Source organism: Thamnophis elegans, chromosome 2 (genome assembly GCF_009769535.1).
Source record: "Thamnophis elegans isolate rThaEle1 chromosome 2, rThaEle1.pri, whole genome shotgun sequence".
Classification (NCBI taxonomy): domain Eukaryota; kingdom Metazoa; phylum Chordata; class Lepidosauria; order Squamata; family Colubridae; genus Thamnophis; species Thamnophis elegans.
The window spans coordinates 107687198-107708476 of NC_045542.1; positions in this window are offsets into that span (position 1 = coordinate 107687198).

Sequence of the window (21279 nt, forward strand, 5' to 3'; positions counted from 1 at the left end):
CTATAAGGTTAGCATAGTAGAGAGATTCTACTTTTTACTACATGTTTTCATTTTAATTTTTATACAAAAGAGCAGAAATATCAAGATGACGAAAATGCCACTAAAGCAAACTGTAATAATAGAATTTCTCCCTCCATTGCAGATTATGACAATACATTTCCCTGTCTTCTTTTTTGCCATTTTAATTTCCCTCCCACTGCTAGGCAATTTGCATTTGTATTTCTCAGACATACATTCTTTTTTGGCAATTTCCAGGATTATTCTGTTTTGCTAATGATGCAGAATAGCTAATATGTAAGAGCTGAGATCTATACTCTTCATTTCATTCTATTATTACTTGATTTATTTACCTTTTATCCCCTTCATTCACAAATGTTTTCAGTTGAAATCTGGAATTGAGCAGATGACCTCAATAAACAATCTGTATGATTGACAAACCACCATAGCAGGATTCGCATAGCACATTAAACCCAAACCAAATACACCTCCTTTTGAACGGTTTTCACACATGATGAAAAGAACACATTTAACATCTGTGCACCCCCCTAACATTCTCACAGGAGCTGCTGCAAAGCAGTTATAGTGCTTAATGTAGCATTGCAAACTGTTCCCCCAAAGAACAATTTTTTTAAAAATTGCCCCTCTACCTAGCAGAAGAAAGCAAATGCATCTGCTTGTGAGTTGCTCTTTCCATTTGCTTGCCTACTGAAGAAACAACTTCCAGCCAGCTTCCACTTCTATGCAAAGCACCCTTTTGTCCCTTCACCCTCACTCCTTTCTTCTGGATCATGCCCAGGGAGTATTTTCAAATTTTCTTTGTGTATAAATTATGAAGTTTTGAAACTTCCAAAATGAAGTTTCCTCTTATGTAATCTTCATGGATGCAACTATACAGTTTGCTTGGTAACAAGCAATTTGCTGCTGTTCTTTGTTTGGTTTAAAGGCAATTTGTCTGTCTGTTAGGCATGGGCTAGGTCCATGATGGCAAACCTATGGCACATGTGCCATAGGTGGCACACAGAGCCCTCTCTATGGGCATGCGAGCTGTCACCCTAGCTCAGCTTCACCATGCATATGCAAGCGCCTTCCGCCAGCCAGCTGGGTTTCAAATCTCTGCCGCATGCGCAGGGGGCGGGGCGCATGTGGAAGATGCACATGCATGGGGAAGGCAGGGCACATGCAGAGGTTATGTGTGCATGCATGGGGTCACATGTGCATGCACATGGGGCGCCTGAGGGTTTGCACAGATGTGAGGATGGGAGTCACATGCACATGCACAGGGGTGGGGCACACACAAACACAAATGCAGGGGCGGGGCACATGCAGGGGGGTTGCACGCACATTGCATTATGAGTGTATGCACGCAGCTATGCTGTCGCGCGCACACATGCTTTCGACAGACAACGACAAAATGGCCTATCACTGGCTTAGGCCCTGAATGAGTTGCTCTGTGGCTGTAGAGTTTGAGGGATTAAGAATATTCATGTTGCCACATTTGAATACCAGGAGTAATTGTAGTCTAAAGGGCAATTTAGCAAATGTCTTACCTCATTGTTGAGGTGATAATGTTTTGACTGATAATTTGGTATGGTTGAAAAGAGTAATTTTCTCCCCTTTCTTAACACCACGTTCAAAAGAGTGAGCATTAGAAGAAATAAACCCTGCATCCACTTAATAACCACACTCCACATCAGTCAGTTTAGTTTTGCATGGACCTCACTTACCTCACTATGGCTTCTTGTCAACCTCCCAAACATGAACAGAAGAAAGACTCCAGCAACATTTCTATCATTCTACAGACAAAGACAAGGGCTGGAAGTCTATCCATCTCTTTCAAGAGCTTCATTTCTTACAGCTTTTTGAACAGGAAGAGGTTTAAAAATATGCATCCAGGGGCGGTAGTACTAACTCAACATGCATTACTTTTCTGAATCTCTCTCTTTTGTTATCCTCATACACACAACCCCAAAATGGCAGAACTGCAGTTTTATTTTTAAGAACCAGTGGCACAACAGTGTCTTAGAAACAGTCCTTCCCAAGTTTTTGTTTTAATTTTAATTTTATTCTTGAACGAGCTGAATGATGGCTAACCTTTTTGTAAAGGCATGCCAAAATCGTGTGTGCGGGCACTATCACGCGTGGCCACCCACAATTCAATCCACCCTGCCCACCTGCACATATCTCTGCGAACCTCCTGCCCTGTGCATGCACGCGGGCAGTAGTTTACTGCCCTCGCACGCGGGCAGTAGTTTACGTACTCCCCAGGTTCCAGAGGCTTTCATAAAGCCTGGGGAGTGCAAAAACAGCCTCTCCCGGCCCCCCGAAGGCCCTTTGGAAACCGGAAACGGATCATTTCTGAACTTCTGGTTCGCACCATTGGGTCCATTCTTTGCCCTCTCCAGATTCTGGAGGCTTTCCTGAAGCCTGGGGAGGGCGAAAACAGCCTCCCCTGGCCCTCTGGAAGGCTGAAAATTAGTTGGCAAATATGTTGCCATGTGCCAGCAAATATGGCTCTGTGTGCCACCTGTGGCAGGCGTGCCATAGGTTTGCTGTCACGGATCTAGTTTCTTTTAATATCCCCTTCAGCAATTGCTCTATATGTGATTTGTTGGCTTCACTCAATTGTTAATGATTGAACCATTTCTCCTCAAAAGTTAAATGCTGCTACAAAAGAACCATCCTCAATTTCCTCTAGCATGTCAAAGAGATGATGAGCAGCAAAGTTTTGGCTTTCCACAAAACTGATGAATGCAATCTTCCCCCTTTTCTAAGGCTTCAGTTGGACTGGGGCTCTTGTGAAACGTTGGCATTGCGAGGTTCTTGTTCTGACTTCCCTGTTCAATAAGCAGCCCTGGAATTTTCCAGTGATCTCTCATCCAAAACTATTAACCAACCCTTAAAATTTTCAGGATCAATCAAAATGGGGCATTATCTCCTCTTCCTCCCAAAGCACCTTTTCCCTTAATATGCTTTGAGGTGCTCTTTTCTTTAAACTAGGAGAGCCAAGTTCATCATTCGGCTTTAAGCTGAAGAAAAGGAGAAGCCAAAGTAGTCAGACCAGTTCTTCCTGTCACCTCCAGCTATAAATTGCAGCTCTCGCACAACTCTCTCTTGTAAATTACTGCCCAGTACTATTAGGAAACGCACAAGTGCCCTCCCTCTGTCAGCAGCCAGACTGAAAATGCTGGTTGGTATTTGTGTGTGTTCAACACCTGCTTGGGGGAGCTAGGACTCTCAGTAGTAGTTCATTGAATAACAGATATATCACCTGGTTAATGATGGTGCTTGAGTAGTATAATTCCTGGAATGGCTCAGTACTGCTCTTGGTTGTTGCCACAGATACAGGATTGCACCATTAATTTGGTCTTGGTGCAATATAGCATATGAACGAGCCATGGAGATTTGTAAGCCATATGGCTTATCATATTTTGTGAGCCTCCCGATTGCTTTTATTTAAACAAAAATAGCTAAACAAATTCCAACCATATGTCAAACTATATTCTAATTACAAAATACACAGACAGGTAGGGATTGCCTTTGGTATGTTTTGTCTACATTTATATAAATATAAAAAACTGTGAATGGATTGATTTCCTGGCAAAATGAATTTTTGGGATGGGAACAATTCTTTCATACAATACCACTCCAGGTACATTTTCTGGTGGTGGAGGAGGAAAAGGGAGGTATATTGCACACACTTTATGTGCTACATCTCACCAAATTTCTCTGAAAGCTTCAAGGGGAGTCAAATTTACTCTGGAATAATTTGAGTGCTTTTGTCTTACTTTGGATGAATTCCAAATCTGCCTGAAGCTGCCCAGTTCCAGCCAAGGGAGGAATACCTTCAGTTGGTAGAAATTTCTGTGTAATTCTGCAGCTTTTTTTTTTTTGCTTAATACAGTTAATACCGCTTTAACTATTCTGCTTGCACTTCTATGTCAAAATAAATCAATAATGAACTGCCTTCAAGGCCTGTCATTAGAATTTCAAGTTATTTCCCCAAAACAAAACATTATGCAGAACTTAAAAACTGAAATCCTAATCATACATAGGTGGAATAACTATTTGGATCCAGGAGTCTTTCATACTTAACATACTTCAGATTCACTGAATTTCACTGGGATATGTGATCAGCTGCAATGCCCTGCCTGATCTATAGAAATGAGGAACAATTGATAGTTATCCCAGTAAAACAGAATCATTATGTTTAACATTTTGTTCCTTTTTTCTGTAGTATAGCATTGTATTTTGAAATCTGGCTGGGTGATGTTATGCAACTCATTTTTAGGCCAACTCACCTCATACGGTTGTTGTTGTGGCATATATAAGAAGAAGAAGGAGTATTGTGTGTGTTTGCTGCCTTGAGTTAGTATAAAAGTAATAAGGCAGGATATAAACAAACAAACAAACAAACAAACAATATAAAAGCATGCTAGAATATAAAGTGACCTGTTTTAATAGCACATACTACAAACTAGAGAGCCTTTTAAGGAAGTGCAAATTAGTTATAAGCTGTTATGACTGATGACATAGAAATAATCTTATTACTGTGTAGAGCTGCTAGATGAAGTGATAGCTAACTGATGCATATTAAAAAGTATGTTCCTTCTCCTCCCCCCCGCCCCGCCCCCCCATATCTACACATCAACAACTTCAAAGATGAAGAACGAACTTTTATTACGGTCTTTAGGTCAGAAAACACTATACAGAAACCCATACTTTTAGAATTGTCAATATGAATAGAAGGTAGGCATAAAATACAAAACATAACATTTTCATATTAATTAAAAAAAATACAACTAACAACAGCTATTACCACAAACACTAATCTTCAGTTGTAGTTGGGAGGAATAGAAAAACGGAAGCACATAACACGGAAATCTGGAAGATATGTCAGAGCCCCAGTCAGATAGAATATCTGACAAATACATTTCACGCTCTCTGCCTGAGTATTTCTTTAAAATGAGATAAATGAATGTCAAAATCAAAAATGTTCTGTAAAGAGAGCAACAGAGGAACTGGGGCAATCCAGATAGGCATATGTGCTGTTTCTGGTGGACCTCCACAGGACTATGGATAGGGGAGGGGTAGTGTGTCCAATCTGGCCAATATGAAGGAAGGTGTAGTGAAATTTCAGAGGTAGAATGGACAAGGAATAGGATGGTGGCACATTTCCATTTGAAGAAAATAATCCATGGACTATGGCAGTGATGGTGAACTTCCCCCCCCCTCCCGGTGCCAAAAGCTTGCATGCCCACACCCATAATTTAATCCCCACCACCATCCCATGCTACCTGCGCATGTATGCATGATCCCCCTGCTGCTCCATGCATGTGCACACGGCTTTTTTGGAGCCTGGGGAGGGCAAAAACGGCCTCCCCTGCATCCCTTGAGGCACATTTCCCAACTTCCAGTGGACCTGGTGGGCCCATTTCTTGCCATCCCCAAGCTCCAGAGGCTTTCTGGAGGCCCTCCAGAGGCTGAAAACACCCTCCCAGAGCTTCCGTGCGAGCCCTGTATTTACCTGGCATTGCTTGGAGACACCTGGGAAGGGAAGCACAGTGTGGGCGGGCCAACCAAAAATTAACTGGCCACTGCACACATGCACACTAGAGCCAAGCTAGGACAATGGCTAGTGTGCCCGCTGATATGGCTTCATGTGCCACTTGTGGCATGCATGCCATAGGTTCTCCATCACGGGACTATGGGATTGGATACTAGCCTTAGATTGGTTTGGAAATCAATATCGCAGTTACAGTGCTTATTCCTGGCATTTTCAAATCCTTATGGCCAGTCAGTTTCCAAAGAAAGATCTAATGTTTGGAGCTTGCTATACTTGTTATTCAGATTGATTAGAAGTGGTAAAACCAGTGGGACCAGATCCACATGGGGGGGGGGGGGAACTAGAAATTACTGGGATAGTATCAGAGTTAGGCTATTCACAAACCTGGTTTTATCCATTGTTGGTGCCCCTCAAAACTGCAAGGATAGAACTTCTAAAGTTGGACTGAGAAGCTTCTGGGGTATTAAACTTACAGCTGTGGGAATAAAATGCTCCTTTTGAATCAGTGGTGGGATTCAAAAAATTTAGTAACCGGTTCTCTGCCCTAATGACCAGCTGGGTAGGCGTGGCTCGGTGGTCATGTCACTGGGTGGGTATGGCCAACTCAATGTCACTCACGTTGATGGGTGCTTCACCTTAGCTGTTACAATGTAATAAGGGTTAACTAGAGAGGCAGTTTCTGTAAGCAGGGCAATAAAGATTAGGCTAGAAACAACACCAGAATGTTTCCTTTCTGCCTTCCTTACAGGATTAACCCTGTAAAGTGGGGAAAAAACACAAAATGAGATTTTTTCCAACAACCGGTTCTCCCAACTGCTTAGAAAGTTAACAACCGGTTCTCCTGAATAGGTGCAAACTGGCTGAATCCCACCACTGCTTTGAATGGAAAAAAAAACCACAATCTCAAAATAGCTGAGGACATCCAATAGGATAAATGGGTAGTCCAAGGTAAGCATACCTGGAACTACACCCAAAGATATTTACAATTATGCTTCTGCTACTTGTTAATTTGCCATGTAGGCATGCTATCAATGTGTTGTGCAAATATTAACACTTGATAATTTATTGCAAATTGTTTTTTTAGACTAAAGGCTTCAATGCCCTTCTCATTTCCACTTTGGAGACAGACAAAATTACTTCATCCTCTGCAAATAAGAAAGCTGGAATTGCACAATCTGCTAACATTGGAGAGTGGTGAGCAGACAACATGGGAGCCTTAATCATTGAATTAATACATAGATTGAGAAATACAGGGATTAGAGTGCACCCTGGCCCTGCTTTTTTGGGAGGGAACAGCTCAGGGGTGGGTTCCGACAGGCACTATTGCCAGTTCGCTATGTGCGCGTTGTGCACGTACATTTGATGTGCACGAATGCGCAATCCAATTAAAATTATTCTGTGCATGCACAGAACTGAAAAATAAGATGGCGGCTCCTATGGCGCTGCCTGGAGAACCAGTTGGGGGCCTTGGCAGGCCTGGGTCACTGCCGGTTCCAGCAACCCAAGCTGCCAAACCACTACCGGTTTGGCCAAACCAGTCCAAACTGGTAGGAACCCACCACTGGAACAGCTCCGGAAAGATGTTCCCAAGGCTGGTGACAAGGTATTGGTAGAAAGATAAGAAGGAATAATCTTTTATCCATTGACGACTGCTGTAGTTTTCCCCATAGTCTCTCTTTTGGAATCAAAGACTGTTCTGAAGTCCACAAAAGTTACCAAAAAAAGGTGCTTTTGGCACTTTTTGTATTGTTTTTTGTATTGTATAGCTAAATGGTGATCTAAGTTTGAACTCTCTCTTCTAAATCCTGCCTGCTCCTCAGAAAGGATTTTTTTTTACTTTGTACCCAATCTAATAGCATTAAGTAAATGTATTTTGCATATAGCTTGTTTATTGTGCTAAGCAAGCTACTAGATCTGTAACTGGCAGGATCAAACGTATTCCTTGGCAGGATCAAACATATTCCTTTATTCTTATGGAAAAGGGTGACTATTCTGGCCCCCCTCTGTCCGTTAATGAACGCAGGCACAGGTTTAGCTGTTTGCCACTCTTTATTCATAGCAATTATAATCCTGTTGGCTGAAAGCCCAGATACAACTCACTGGCAAGACATTGGCAACAACCCAGACTCCAACAGACACGGGAACACAAGGCAGACCAGACAAGGAGTTCTCCAGATTATTACAAACGGTTGTGTCCTGCAAAATGACTCCTCCCAAAGTCTCTTCTTATATACTCTCTTGGGAGGGGCCAAGCCACAACCACCTGGGCTTGATTATCTCTTATGAGACTGTCTCCGTAACTGCTGCCCCCGTTTCTCCGCCCTCCGTTGCCTGGCGTCAGGGACAAACTCCCTTTTATCTTCCCCACTGCTCCATATCTCAGGCGCCTCCTGGTGGCCAACCAGCCTCTCTGGTCCGTACTCCGAGTCTGAACCCTGCCAAGGGTCCTCCACATCTTCCATAGCAGACTCATAGGGGTCCTCACTATCGGAGTCCATCAGCAGCTCCAATGGCTCTTACTGGGCCACAACAGGTGACTATGGCCTCATTATATTTGGATAAAAAATGTGCTGCCCTGTTAATATAAATAAATAAACAGCCAACGTTGGACCCTCCCACAAATCTTTTCCTTTTATAATTTTGGAGGGATGAAATATGTGGCTTAAGGTGAAATAAAAGAGCTCGGGCCATGCTGGCTCCAACACAGTCCAAGATCTATAAATCTATTACATTTGTATTGATTTAAAATGCTTTCCCCCAAGATGATGAAGCTCACACAACTGTATCCTTTGTCCAGATAATCCGGAAATAGCGATCAAATCAGCTCCTGTATGAGTCTTCCACATGAAAAGAAAGAAGGAAGAAAGGACCATGTGATATCCAAAATAATGATCTCAGTAAGACTCAGAAGGACAAATGTTTAAGACGGGGTGTCAAGCTCAATTTCATTGAGGGCCGCGTCAGGGTTCTGTTTGACCTCGGGTGGCTGGGGTGGGTGTGGCCAGGGTGGGTGTGGTCAGCTCGACGTCACTCATATCGGGGCACCTGTGGTGGCCGGAGCACTCTGCCAGCGAAAATGGGCTCCTGAGCTCCGTTTTTGGCTGCGATGGCCTCCTGCAACCCTCTGCCAATGAAAATGGAGCTTGGAAGGGCAGCACACGGCCATCCCAAGCTCTGTTTTTGCTGGCAGAGACACCGTGGACCGGTCCTTTGCTGTTTCCAGGGTGGCCCTGCAGATCATATCTAAGCAACCCGCGGGCGGGATCTGGCCCCTGGACCTTGAGTTTGAAACCCCTGGTCTAAGATCTATAATAAATCAGCACTTTAAGGATTTGTTTCAAATGAATATAATATTTATTTGTGTGGATGAGCTTATATTTAAACACAATTTGAGAAATTTTTGCATTTAATTATGAATCCACATAACTTAAGAGTGATTCAATTTTATATTTTTTTCAATAACTATTAATATTATTTTTATTAGTTTCATATTAGATTCATAGTCATAATAATCAAGTGAAAATTCATATTACACTTCGCTGCTTCCCTTGGAAATCTCCTTTTGTTTTGTTTCTACAACAATATTGGGAGGTAGGTTATACTCTGAATTAGGATTGATACCAAATCACCCAGTAAATTTCATGGCTAAGAATGGATCTCTCCATTCCTTTTCCAACATTGTGACCACCATACAACACCATCTCTCTATATAAAATGATGAATTTGTCACCTAATATCAGAATAATCCCACTTCATTTATAAATGTTATTAATTTTCTTCATGTTTTTTTGCCAATCAGTGAGACTGCAATCTATCCTTTTGAGAATGCAATTTATAACAGTATGAACAGAAACCCAAGGAGTCTTGTGGCACCCTAAAGACTAAAAATAAATGTGTTTTTAATAAATGTGTGGGTTTTTTTAAAAAAATGTAAGGCTCTATGAAATTTTTTGGTTTTTTTCCTGCAAAAGACTAATGTAACTGTTCCTCTGGAGGCAATATTAAATCAATTTTAAATTTAACAGTAAATCAGAACAAATTATAAATAAGGAATGCAAGCAATATCTATAATAAGCTTTTTTAAAGTGAAAAGATAAGTGAATTAATCTCAATGTTACTGTACTGTACGTTTTTATAATATATGCTAAAATTCTTCAATTGCACCATCTTTCAGTAGCAACCTAATAAGAGGGGAACTAAAAATAGGAGCAACTAAAAATAAGAAGAGGAAGCAATATATTCACACCTTGTTATTTATAAAAATAATAAAGTTGGGATAAAAATACATTTTTAAGCCTTCAATAAAAGAAAACGTAAGGAGATTTAGTTGTAATGTACGGCAGATTACTTTGAACATGACCTTTAACCTAGGAAACAAAATAACCAGAGTAATCATAGAAATGACTGAATATTAAAAAGGAATACTAATTGCAACAAAAATATCATTGAGCTATCATTGATGAGAAAACAAATGAAGCTTTAATAGTAGAATGCCAACTTCTTTCTAAATAAGGCAATCAGCTTTATAAAAGTCTTTTTCATTATCTTTGAATGTCACCATTCTGTTTCCTGATATTTGTAAAAGAGTATAAACTGAGCTTAATTTTCTTCATAGTACAATATTAGAGGTGAGCAAGCTGACCAAATGTTTTATCAAACAGATAGCTTGACATTTTATATTGATTGATTACAAACAAAACAAGTTTTTACATTGCATAGGTCTTTGCGACCTAACCTTATTCTTGTTCATTTTCCAATGAATTTGGACAGTGTTCAGAAAAATCTGCTGCCACAAATACATGCACTGAGTTCCATCTTGAATCAGGTAGTGGTCAAAAGCTTGGAACAAGTTATTCAATAGATTATTCACTAAGAAGAATGAAAAATATTAAAAGTAGGAAGTTAGCACCCACCCCTCTCCTAGAAGAATGAAATATCCTAGGAAATATTGAAAAGGCAGAATATTATATTTCCCTGGATAAGAAATGGGGAAACATGTTTTTAGGCAGGAAACAGACTCACACTTCTCAATGGGCCATTAAAATGCCTGAGCCAGTTTATTCTACTTAACAAAGATATCCTCCCTTCAGCTCCAGGGTGATGGGATTAAGGCATGATAGGATTAGTCCTTTACCCATTTCACTCAGGGCACCTGGGAAGAAGCAATGCTCAACTAAACTTGGACTCAAAACACAGCCTAGAGAGTTGCCCCTGCATGGCCCCATGGGAGTTTGACAACCAATCAGAATACACTTCTTACACAGGAAAAGGAAACAGAGAGATGGGGCCGAACAGAGAGTATAAAAAGCCCAGGAACTGCCAGCAAGCTCTTCTTCTTTTTCTTCTTCATCCAACGTCTTGAAGCATGTGATCACCTTTTTGCCGAGGACATCAAACCATGTGGTCCTATCCACCATTAAAATCATCTCTCCAAGCAGCCTCCACGTTCCCAGTATCTTTTTCCCCACTTGGAACTGAACCCAGATGGACATTTCTTCCAACAATATAAAAAAAAGTGTATTGGATGTATGCTAATTTTTTTGGGGGGGAAACTATGTAGCCTTAGCAATGCTTTGCACAAATATGGAGTTGTGGGTGGTTGTTGGCTACAATAAGCAGATTGTGAAGAAAATGCACCATATAAGACTGAAATGGGAGAAACAGCTGCTCACATGAAGGCAACCTTGGAGTTTGGTACTGTTACAGGCTGGCCTTGTACTCATCCCTGAGGTCTGGTCATTGCAGCTTTGGTGGTCCCTCATCATCACAGATGTGAGAAAGAGTAGACCAGGGATATACTACAGAGATCTGGCTGGCTGGATGACTGGTGGTGGCATTTACAAATGTGCTCACCTGGGGCTTGAGTGTGGTATCAGGTGGGATTTTGGACAGTGGAGGGGGTATAGCTAGTGATGCTTCTGGTGGCTTCCAAGGATATTTCTTTGCAGAAAACCAGATAGAAGATCCTGTTTGAGAAACTAGGCTGTGGGGACCACGTGAGATTGCTGTGTGTATGATAGCCTCCCAGCCACATTGCGACTTCTGTATCTGCTTGACTCAATGGCTTATGGTGCATGTGTAGCTTTGCCTGGAGACATTTATTTATTTACCTAGATACTCTTTACTGTCTAAATTGCCCGGAAGGTGTTTTTTCAAGAGGCAACTGGACTTTCTGGTTTTTCTCTAAAGACGTTTCGTTTCTCATCCAAGAAGCTTCTTCAGCTCTGACTGGATGGTGGGGAATGGAAGGATTTACAATATACTCCTTGCAGACAGCTGGCCATTTGCATTCTTTTAGTGAGTCATGAAAATCCTTTGGGACAACCATGACAGGGATGACAGAGAATCTCCATGGCTATTTTTACTGTCCAGATTGTTAAAATCAAAATCAACTCCCATCAGCTGCCATGTTATTGGCTTTGAATGGAAATGATTTGATGTGAATGTTAAACAGATTGAGCGATGAAGTGAGGGGTTCTATCGATTAATGTATCAAAGATTAATTAATTGTATTTGAAAGGGAAAATGGACAGTAGCAAGTTAAAGATGAATGGCAAAAAGCTGGAGCGAGCAGATGAAAGTAAATGAATGTTTACAGAAGATGGAAAAATATTTGGTCAAATCTTAAAAGATGTAAATACTGATACAACAAAGGGTGGATAACATGGGAATTGAACATATATCGAAAGAAGCAAAAATGGTAACGTAAAAGAGAATGTCCCCCGCACCCCCAGTTCTATGGAAATGAGAGTTAGTTTGTCAAGAAATGCCTAAAGTGCAGTGTACAAGTAGTCCTCAACTTACAATAGTTCATTTAGTGACCATTCAAAGTTACAACAGCACTGAAAAAAATGACATAACTGCTTTTCAGTTACAACCATTGCAGCATCTCCATGGTCACATGATCAAAACTAATATCTTCGGCAATTGGTTCATATTTATGACAGTTGCAGTGTCCTATGGTCACGTGATCACCTTTTGGGACCTTCTGACATTGCAAAGTGAGTGGGGAAGCCAGATTCACTTAACAACCATGTTACTACTGTAAATTAAGAAATGAAATGTTTCACTTACGGCAAGAAAAACCATGAAATGGGGCCAAACTCACTTAACTTAGCAACATACATTTGGGGCTCAATTATGCTTGTAACTTGAGGACTACCTCTTTATGAGAAATACTAAGGTAATGTGTATGGTAATCTAAGGAGAAGTAAGAATGACTGTCTGATGAAGGAATGTGGTTTGACTTCAAAGATGAGGGACCGGTGTGAAAATATGTTGAAAGGAGATTTTGGCTATGTAAACAACATGAAGAAAGAACAGATCTTAAAATTGTTAGGCTTTACCCAGATTAAAAGAGTTGCAAGCAGAAATTCAAGGCCGTAGTTCTGATAAATATAGATACTAGAAAGGCCTCCAACAATAACGACAGCATTGCAATTTACAGGCGGTAGCCTTTTGGTTATGATGGATATAATCATTAAATCTTTTCTGCCTCTTCATAGATAGGGTTCAGGCTTAACACCAAAGGCAACCAAAATGTAATAATGGAAGAAATGGAGTAGAACTAGTGTGGCAGGAAAGAGGTTTCAGGAATCCCTGAAGAATGAACATCTTGTGGTCTAAAATAAAGATAAAACAAGCACCAAGTTCACTGTGTTTTGTTTGTGCTGAAGTGCCACTTAAACACATCTGCTACTGTAATGAGAAACTATTAAAGTGAACAGCCGTGGTTAATGAAGTTGAGGCGATTAAAGAAATGGAAAGTGCCTCTTACATTCATGGCAAATACAAACTACTGAAAACACTGCTTTTTTCTCCTTTCATGACAGAGGCCACAATGGGTTACAAAAAAAAAGCAATTAAATGATAGAATGTCCTTTAAAACTACAAGTTTCATTTTTGTTATGTTATGTGAACCCAGCTTGCTTGGTTAACAAATACGTGTATGTATATACAGAGTCCTTTTATAAGCAAGGTTGGTTGTTGAGTTGTGCCTAATATTATTATCTCTCCCCCCCCCCCCATTGGTAGGGTAAGTGCGTAACTGCAGTTGTAAGTGAATGCTCTGATGCTCATAGGTTGTGAAGACAAGTAAGTCACAGCACTTTTTTTCAGTGCTGCTGTAACTTTGAATAGTCACTAAACAAATGATTGTTAAATTAGACCAGGGTTCCGATATCTCAGGGGCTGCCAAAAAGAAGAGGGAATCAAGCTATTCTCCAAAGCACCTGAGGGCAGGAAAAGAAGCAGTGGATGGAAACTAATAAAGGAGAGAAGCAACCTTGAACTTAGGGAAAATTTTTCTGAAAGTGAGAACAATTAATCAGTGGAACAACTTGCCTCCAGAAGTTGTGAATGCTCCAATACTGAAAGCTTTTAAGAAGATATTGGATAACCATTTGTCTGAAATAATATAGGATTTCCTGCCTGAGCAGGGGTTTGGATTAGAAGACCTGCAAGGTTGTTATTCTAATTCTGTGTCTGTGTGTGTGTGTGTACACAGACACAATACACACATGTTTTATATGAGACCCATCACAGTATCCAAAGTGACTATATCTTTTCATGTGTATTGCGGCACATGTAAAAAAGGGGTGGGGCCTTCAAAAATTTATTCATTCATTCATTCATTCATTCATTCATTCATTCATTATTTTTATTTTTTAAATTTGTTTACTTATTTATGTATTTATTTGTTAAGTGAGGCACTTGTTAAGTGAGTTTTGAACCTTTTTGTGACCTTTTTTTGCCACAGTTGTTAAGTGAAACACTGCTGTTGTTAAGTTAGTACACAAATGTTAAGTAAATTTGGCTTCTCCATTGACTGCTTGTCAGAAGGTTGCAAAAAGTGATCACATGACACTTGGACATTGCAACCATCATAAATTTAAGTCACTTGGCAAGTGTCTGAATTTTGATCATATCACCACGTGGGTGGGGGGGCTGCAATGGTCATAAGTGTGAAAAACAGTCATATGTCCCATTACAACTTTGAATGGTCACTAAATGAACTGTTGTAAGTTGAGGACTATCGGTATACTGCTAGGATGTTTTATTAGAATTGATAAAGTTTAATTCTATAAAATATGTGATAACTCCTATTATTGGCAAGCAATTTGTATATTTCAGTGAAGAATATTAGTAATTTCAGACCCACTCATAAAGTATGTTGGGCCTCTTCCGGGTGCTGTCGACTGGACAATGCCGGCTGGCGGCCCCCCGAGGGAGGGCCTTCTCTGTAGCTGCGCTGGCCTTATGGAACGAGCTACCCGCAGAGATCCGGACCCTTACCACTCTCCCGGCCTTCCGTAAAGCGACCAAGACCTGGCTGTTCCGGCAGGCCTGCGGCTGTTGATTAAAATCCAGCCCCACGTGATTGAATGGATGATTTTATTTTAAATAATTGTACTTTTAATATTCTATGTTTTTGCTTTTGTTGTGAGCCACCCAGAGTCCCTAGGGAGTGGGCAGCATACAAATCTTATTAAAGTTGCAAAGTTGCAAAGTATATTAGGGATGGGAAGTACAAAATTATGATGAGGAGGTAAAGATTTATTTTGTTAAATGTATGTTAAATGCAATAAATATGTTTCTGTGCAATAAACATATTTCTTTACTTTCTTTTTGGCATGTAAGCAATAGTTTGTGAATACAGCATCAAAGACTTAAAGTCTTACCTTGTGAAAATGGGTAACTCCAAAGCTGCTATTTAGATAGGAAATAAAGCCTCCACTGTCTTCTGTTGCAATAATGTTAATGCCTGTTTCTTCCTCCTGGAAGGTTTTTGTTATGCCATTCCTCATGACCCTCTATAAAATACTTAAAATTTATACACAGTTATCTCTCTGCAAATGATACACATGAAACACATTTAAGGTCTCTAAAAGTCAGTTTAATAATGACAGTATGCCTTATATGCAGCTCAGGCATTATGTCTATTAAATTGTATATTTTACATGAACTAAAGTCAATTATTGTGCAAAAAAAGTGTTTGATAATTATTTATGTTTCCTAAAACAATAATTTGAATTGGCTAGTAAGGAAACTTTCTGCCACCATAGGAAGGACAAAGGAGATGGTTAAAGAAACTTTTTAAAACTAAGAAGTTGTACGTGCTTTACTCTTGGTTCAAAAATTTGTATTAGGAGAAATACAGCCAGGCTCATAAAATCTTGCTTATGGTTCACATACAGCAATACGTCCTGCAAAGTCAGGGCACCCTAAAAATAGATAAGTTAGAAATTCTGTCCTAGATGATGAAAGTGTTGTGGCATGTACTATGTGCCGACCACTGCATTTTGCACCAGGGAACAAAGGTCTGTTTATTCTACGTTAGTCATTTCAAAATAATAGCAAGGTACAAAATTCAGCTGTAAGGACTGATATACAACACCAATGCCTTAAAATTGGCATTGTGTTGTAAATGTATTGGACAAATCATGGGGTAATCTTTCACTTTAGGCATTTTCTATTAGGAAGAAGTCACGTCACATTAGGTTTATATCAGCTTCTGCAAAGGAGTTTTCAAAATAGATCACAAGAGTATTAAAAAATAAAATTAAAATTATCAATCTCAATTCAAAAAGAAAAAGGGAGGAAAGAAACAGAAACATGTTTGTAATAATTGGGCAGTTCTTTTGGGATAACACATTTCTAAATCTTGGACTGGATTAGGGCCACATGACAAAGTAGAGGGAGTAATTCTTTTTCTTGATTATTTTGCTTAGGAAAATATTCTTCAAACTGTCTTGGAAGCTGCCATTACCATGAAATGACAAATTTCATACTGAGGAAGCCAGTGTAGCTTTCCCATGGTTCACTCTGAGTCCTACTGGATGAAAAAGAATAAACCTTTTGCAATGCTCTCCTGGATAAATTGGCTTGCCTAGATATACCAGGTAAAGTATAGCATGCCAGAAATTAATCTGTAAAAAAAAGCCTCATGGCCAAATAGATGTAAACAAAATCTGTTCTGACTGGAATGAATGCTGCCACCATTCACTGAGACATGTAGCTAGTTTTGAACCATCTGTTTGAATATTAAGTGAAGCAACACCTTAAGGAAAATTTTATATATGTTCCTTTTTTTATATACACTTGAACATTTGGTTGCTCTGACAAAGCAAATAATGAGATGTGTATAAATTCTCACAAGACGACAATGCCTTGTTACTTCCATTCAGGTATTCCTGAATAAGTAAAGCATCACATGTAAGCAACACTATGTCATGTCCTTGTACAATTCACAAAATCTATGTTTGTGCAAGCCCAGCCTCTAATGCAGGAGTCACCAACCTTTCAGACCTCAGCAACCACTAAATTCATAATTTTAAATCCCGCGGGCCCCTACTAGGAATTTTTTAAAAGGAAAAATAGTATTTTGTTGTTAGTGGCGAAGTCGTGTCCGACCCATTGCGATCCCATGAACAACATTCCTCCAGGCCCTTTTGCCTTTTGGTTCTGTCCATGGGGTTTTCATGGCAAAGATACTGGAGTGGGCTGCCATTTCCTTCTCCGGTGAATCATGTTTTGTGAGAGCTCTCTGCTATGGCCTGTCCGTCTCATAGCTTCATTGAGCTATGCAAGCCCCTTCGCCACAACAAGGCAGTAATCCATGAAGGGGAAATAGTATTTAGTGCAGCATAAAAAAGGCAAATAATTTTTCTGCAGGCTACCAAAATTTTCTCGCAGACCATTGGTTTGTGACCACTGCTCTAAGGTCTCTAGCATTCCTATTTTCTGGGTCATTATCACAAACAGTATAGAAGCTCACTGAAGGCAGGAACCCCTTCATATACCTTTTATAGCTGTGAATATGTTTGATGGGAACCATGCCTCAGTGGTCGTTCTCAGCAGGACCTTCCCCAGTGGAGTTGAGCTGATGTTTGATAGCAACCCCTGGGAAGTTGAAATTGAATGTCATTCCTCTAAAGTCAGAAATAAGTGTCTTGGATAGCCTGTACAGCTGAAAACCAAGGTTTCTTGGGCACCATAGAATTTCTAGAATACACTATGGTATTATCAGATTACTGTGATCAAAGGCATCCTGTGGGAAACTTTAATAATTGTTGGAATGAAGGCAAAGTATACTGTGAGAGTTCATCTTAGTCATGGAGAAACACGTCACCTAGAGCAGTGTTTTTCAACCTTTTTGTGCAAAGGCACACTTTTTTCATGAAAAAAAATCACGAGGCACACCACCATTAGAAAATGTTAAAAAAAATTAACTCTGTGCCTATATTGACTATATATAAAGTGTTTTTCCCACGGCACACCTTACACTATGTCACGGCACACTAGTGTGCCACGGCACAGTGGTTGAAAAACACTGACCTAGAGAAACTTAAACAATGGTTTGCTTTGCTGCATAAAGGTGGCACTGTGCGTTAGCTGCTATATGGAACAGTCTGCTGCGAGCGTCCCTCAGCTGCTGAGAAATGAAGTATTTACTTGTAAAATAATGATATGCTGATACAAAAATACAATTCCAGGTATATTGTGGGAACCCATAAATATATTGCTACAAAACAAATGCTCCAAGCCCTGTACATGTTCCAAATTGTAGTGGTTGAAAGACCCAGGGTATTGGATCAAATTATATCATGTATTGTATATAATGGACTAATACTACTGCAAGAGAGACTGAAAAGCTCTCAGAACATTGGAAAGCAGAAGGAGTTCCAGACTGTTGATATGGAATGATCTCTCAACAAATGCCCATTATTACATTAATTAATATCCCTTTATTTATTTTTTTAAATAACAAGGTGATGAACAAACCCAACACAACTTCCTCCTATTTCCCCCACAACAACAAGCCTGTGAGGTGAGTTGGGCTGAGAGAGAGTGACTGGCCCAAAGTCAACCACTGTCTTTCATGACTAAGGCAGGACTAGATCTCCTGATCTCCTGATTTCTAGCCTGGTCTCTTAACTACTAGACCAAACTGCCTTGAACAGTGTGTTATTCAAATGACTACATACTAGCAACTTGCAACTGAAAAGCTGACATTTGACACCATGGTCAAGAATTTAAAGGCCATGTGATAACAATGCAGTCTCCTTGCCATCCTTGAATCTAGATGGACATCTATGCACAGTAAGATGATTTTAGAGGTTATTACACCCTTCTGAACAAGTTTTCAGGAGTTGAACATGGTCGAAAGAGAAAAGGATTGCAGTGGGGGGCAGTAATAGACAGTTGTTCATATAGAGCAGGGGTGTCAAACTGGTGGCCTGCAGGCTGCATACATCATGCATAGGCCGCACCCACCCCAGCTCCATGAAGGGTAAAAATGTCACGAAATGTCATGTGACAGAAACATGACGCCATGAGTTTCACACCAGTGGTGTAGAGCATAATGAGGATATAAAGCAGATAAAGATGTGCAATGATTACTGACATACATTTAATATACTTTCAGGCGAGTGGAAAGGCACAAAGTATCTGCTCATTGTAGGTATCACTTGTGCTATGATCAAACTGCTATGTGAAAAGAGACATCTTGAGGTTCTTCTCAGGGAAAATCAAACTCTCAGTGGAATAAGTGCAAGAGTGTCTATCTTGAACTTCTACCTTCAATCGTATTTGTTGAGCTCACAACCTACCGGTTATTTGCTTCATCACACTATTGGTCTATGGGATAGCAAAATATCAGAAATAAAAGATTTTCTCTTGGTAGCCACCTTCTTGAAGAGAAAGACTATGAATTTTTCCAATTGCTGGGGATAAATAATATTCTCTCTTTATATACTTGATGCCAAAGTACATATTAGGGAAAACATACAAATGAAAATTGTATGGTGATCTTAGAAAAGAATGAGATAACTGAACCTAGATCGTTGTCATTTCTGTGATGGATAGGAAGTCCGTCTATGGATAAAATAAAGGACATTTTTAATGTTATAAGATGCTACTATTAGTAGAAAGAATGTGCTTGGTATTTCTTTAGAAGAACAGAAGATAGAGGCACTGAGTCAGCCTTTAATAAGGTAGCTGTTATCAGATCTTCCATTCCTACAGTAAACGACATGCTGTAATTTACACTGCTTTTGTAAGTCTTGTTAAAATTTCCAGAGGTATAACCTAACATAACATTGTATTCCTTTGACAAGGAGCCCAATAATCATTGTACTTGTGCATGCAAATAAAAGATACTTTCTTGCATCTGTATCCCAATGTTTTGGCTCCTTATAGTTAAGTTGCTTGAAAACTCAGGGATTTGTATAAAATATATGCCTTTTCCATGCTTGATATAGTGGGTCCTCCTCTGATCCAAATCCAGGGTGCAATCCTCCTGGTTCGCTCTGGTTTGACCGAACTGGTAGGGACAATTGTCCCTGGTTCTGTGAACTGGTAGTAAAAAAAAGCTTCTGATGATCACGCAGCTCAGTTGTGAGCCACGCAAGCTTCCCCCCTCCCACTTTATAAAGCATTTTTTCCTGCCGGTTCAGGCGAAGAGGCAGGAAAAAAAATACATTAATAAGTGGGGGAAAAAAAGCTTCTGACGATCGCGTGGCTCACAGTTAAAAAGTGAAAAAAAGTTGGCCACGCCCACCCAGTCACATGACACCCCCACCAAGCCACACCCACAGAACTGGTGGGCAAAAAAACAAGATTTTACCACTGCCCAAATCTTGCATATCATCTTAAAACAGACTCTATCATGATATGCCCATGGGTTTTGATTATAATAGCTGGGGATATATGACAGGATTTGTCAGTTATTCAAGGTAGACCAAATAAGGAAAATAAAGTCATGTAGATGAATATTAATTTTATTGTAAAATTATAGTGCAGAATCTTGCACTATCTGAAGGTGGCTTTTTCCTTTCACTCTTTATCTTTGTGTGAATTAGGGAATAGATTGCCTGAGACAACAGTTCTGCTCTGGACTAATATTCATTTTATCTCATTGCTCATGGCTCTTACTTCTGTCTCTCAGGGCCATTTCCCCTGTCTTCTACAGGATTATAGCAAAGCACAATACAATATGTGGAACTGACTTTTAGAGTCAAGTGAGAGACTGGTACAAAACGCCTATCCTGTGTCCATGCAGAATTATATCACGTGTAAAGTTTCTGGGCTAGTTATTAGTAAACTTCTGGATTAATTTAAAATTAGTGGTCCCATGAGACATATGTCACAAATTGCTAACTCACGAAAAATTTAATGTAAAAGATCTATTGGAAATAATGTCAATTTTGCCATTAATTCTAAAGGAGATGACTAATGTTGCCATTCCGTTTCATATAAAATTTAAAAATGTGCAATTTGAGGAGAAGTAAAAGTACTCCTGTTTTGTGTGTCAGTCAAATTTTACTCTTAGTCTAAACCAACTTTGTTCAACATGGTGTGTTGGATTGCGTTACTAGACATGATAGCTTACAGAATTTCCAATTAATATGGTCACAGTTGTTTGAAAGTTCTGGATTGTGTAATCCAATATATCCTGATGGATTAAGTTAAGGATGGCCATGCTTAGTAGGATTAGTGATATGGTAAAGGCATTAAGAAGGCTCATTTAGTATAGTGGTTAAAGCACCAGGCTGGAAAGTCAAAGGATCTGACTTACAATCTTTTTAAAAAATTTTTATTAAATTTATATGACACTGTCTCGCAGTTTGAGGTGACTCTGAGGGGTTGTGTTAGGCACAAAGCCACCTGGGTGACTTTGGGTGAGTCTCTCTCAGTCCTAGGAAGGCAAAGTGCTT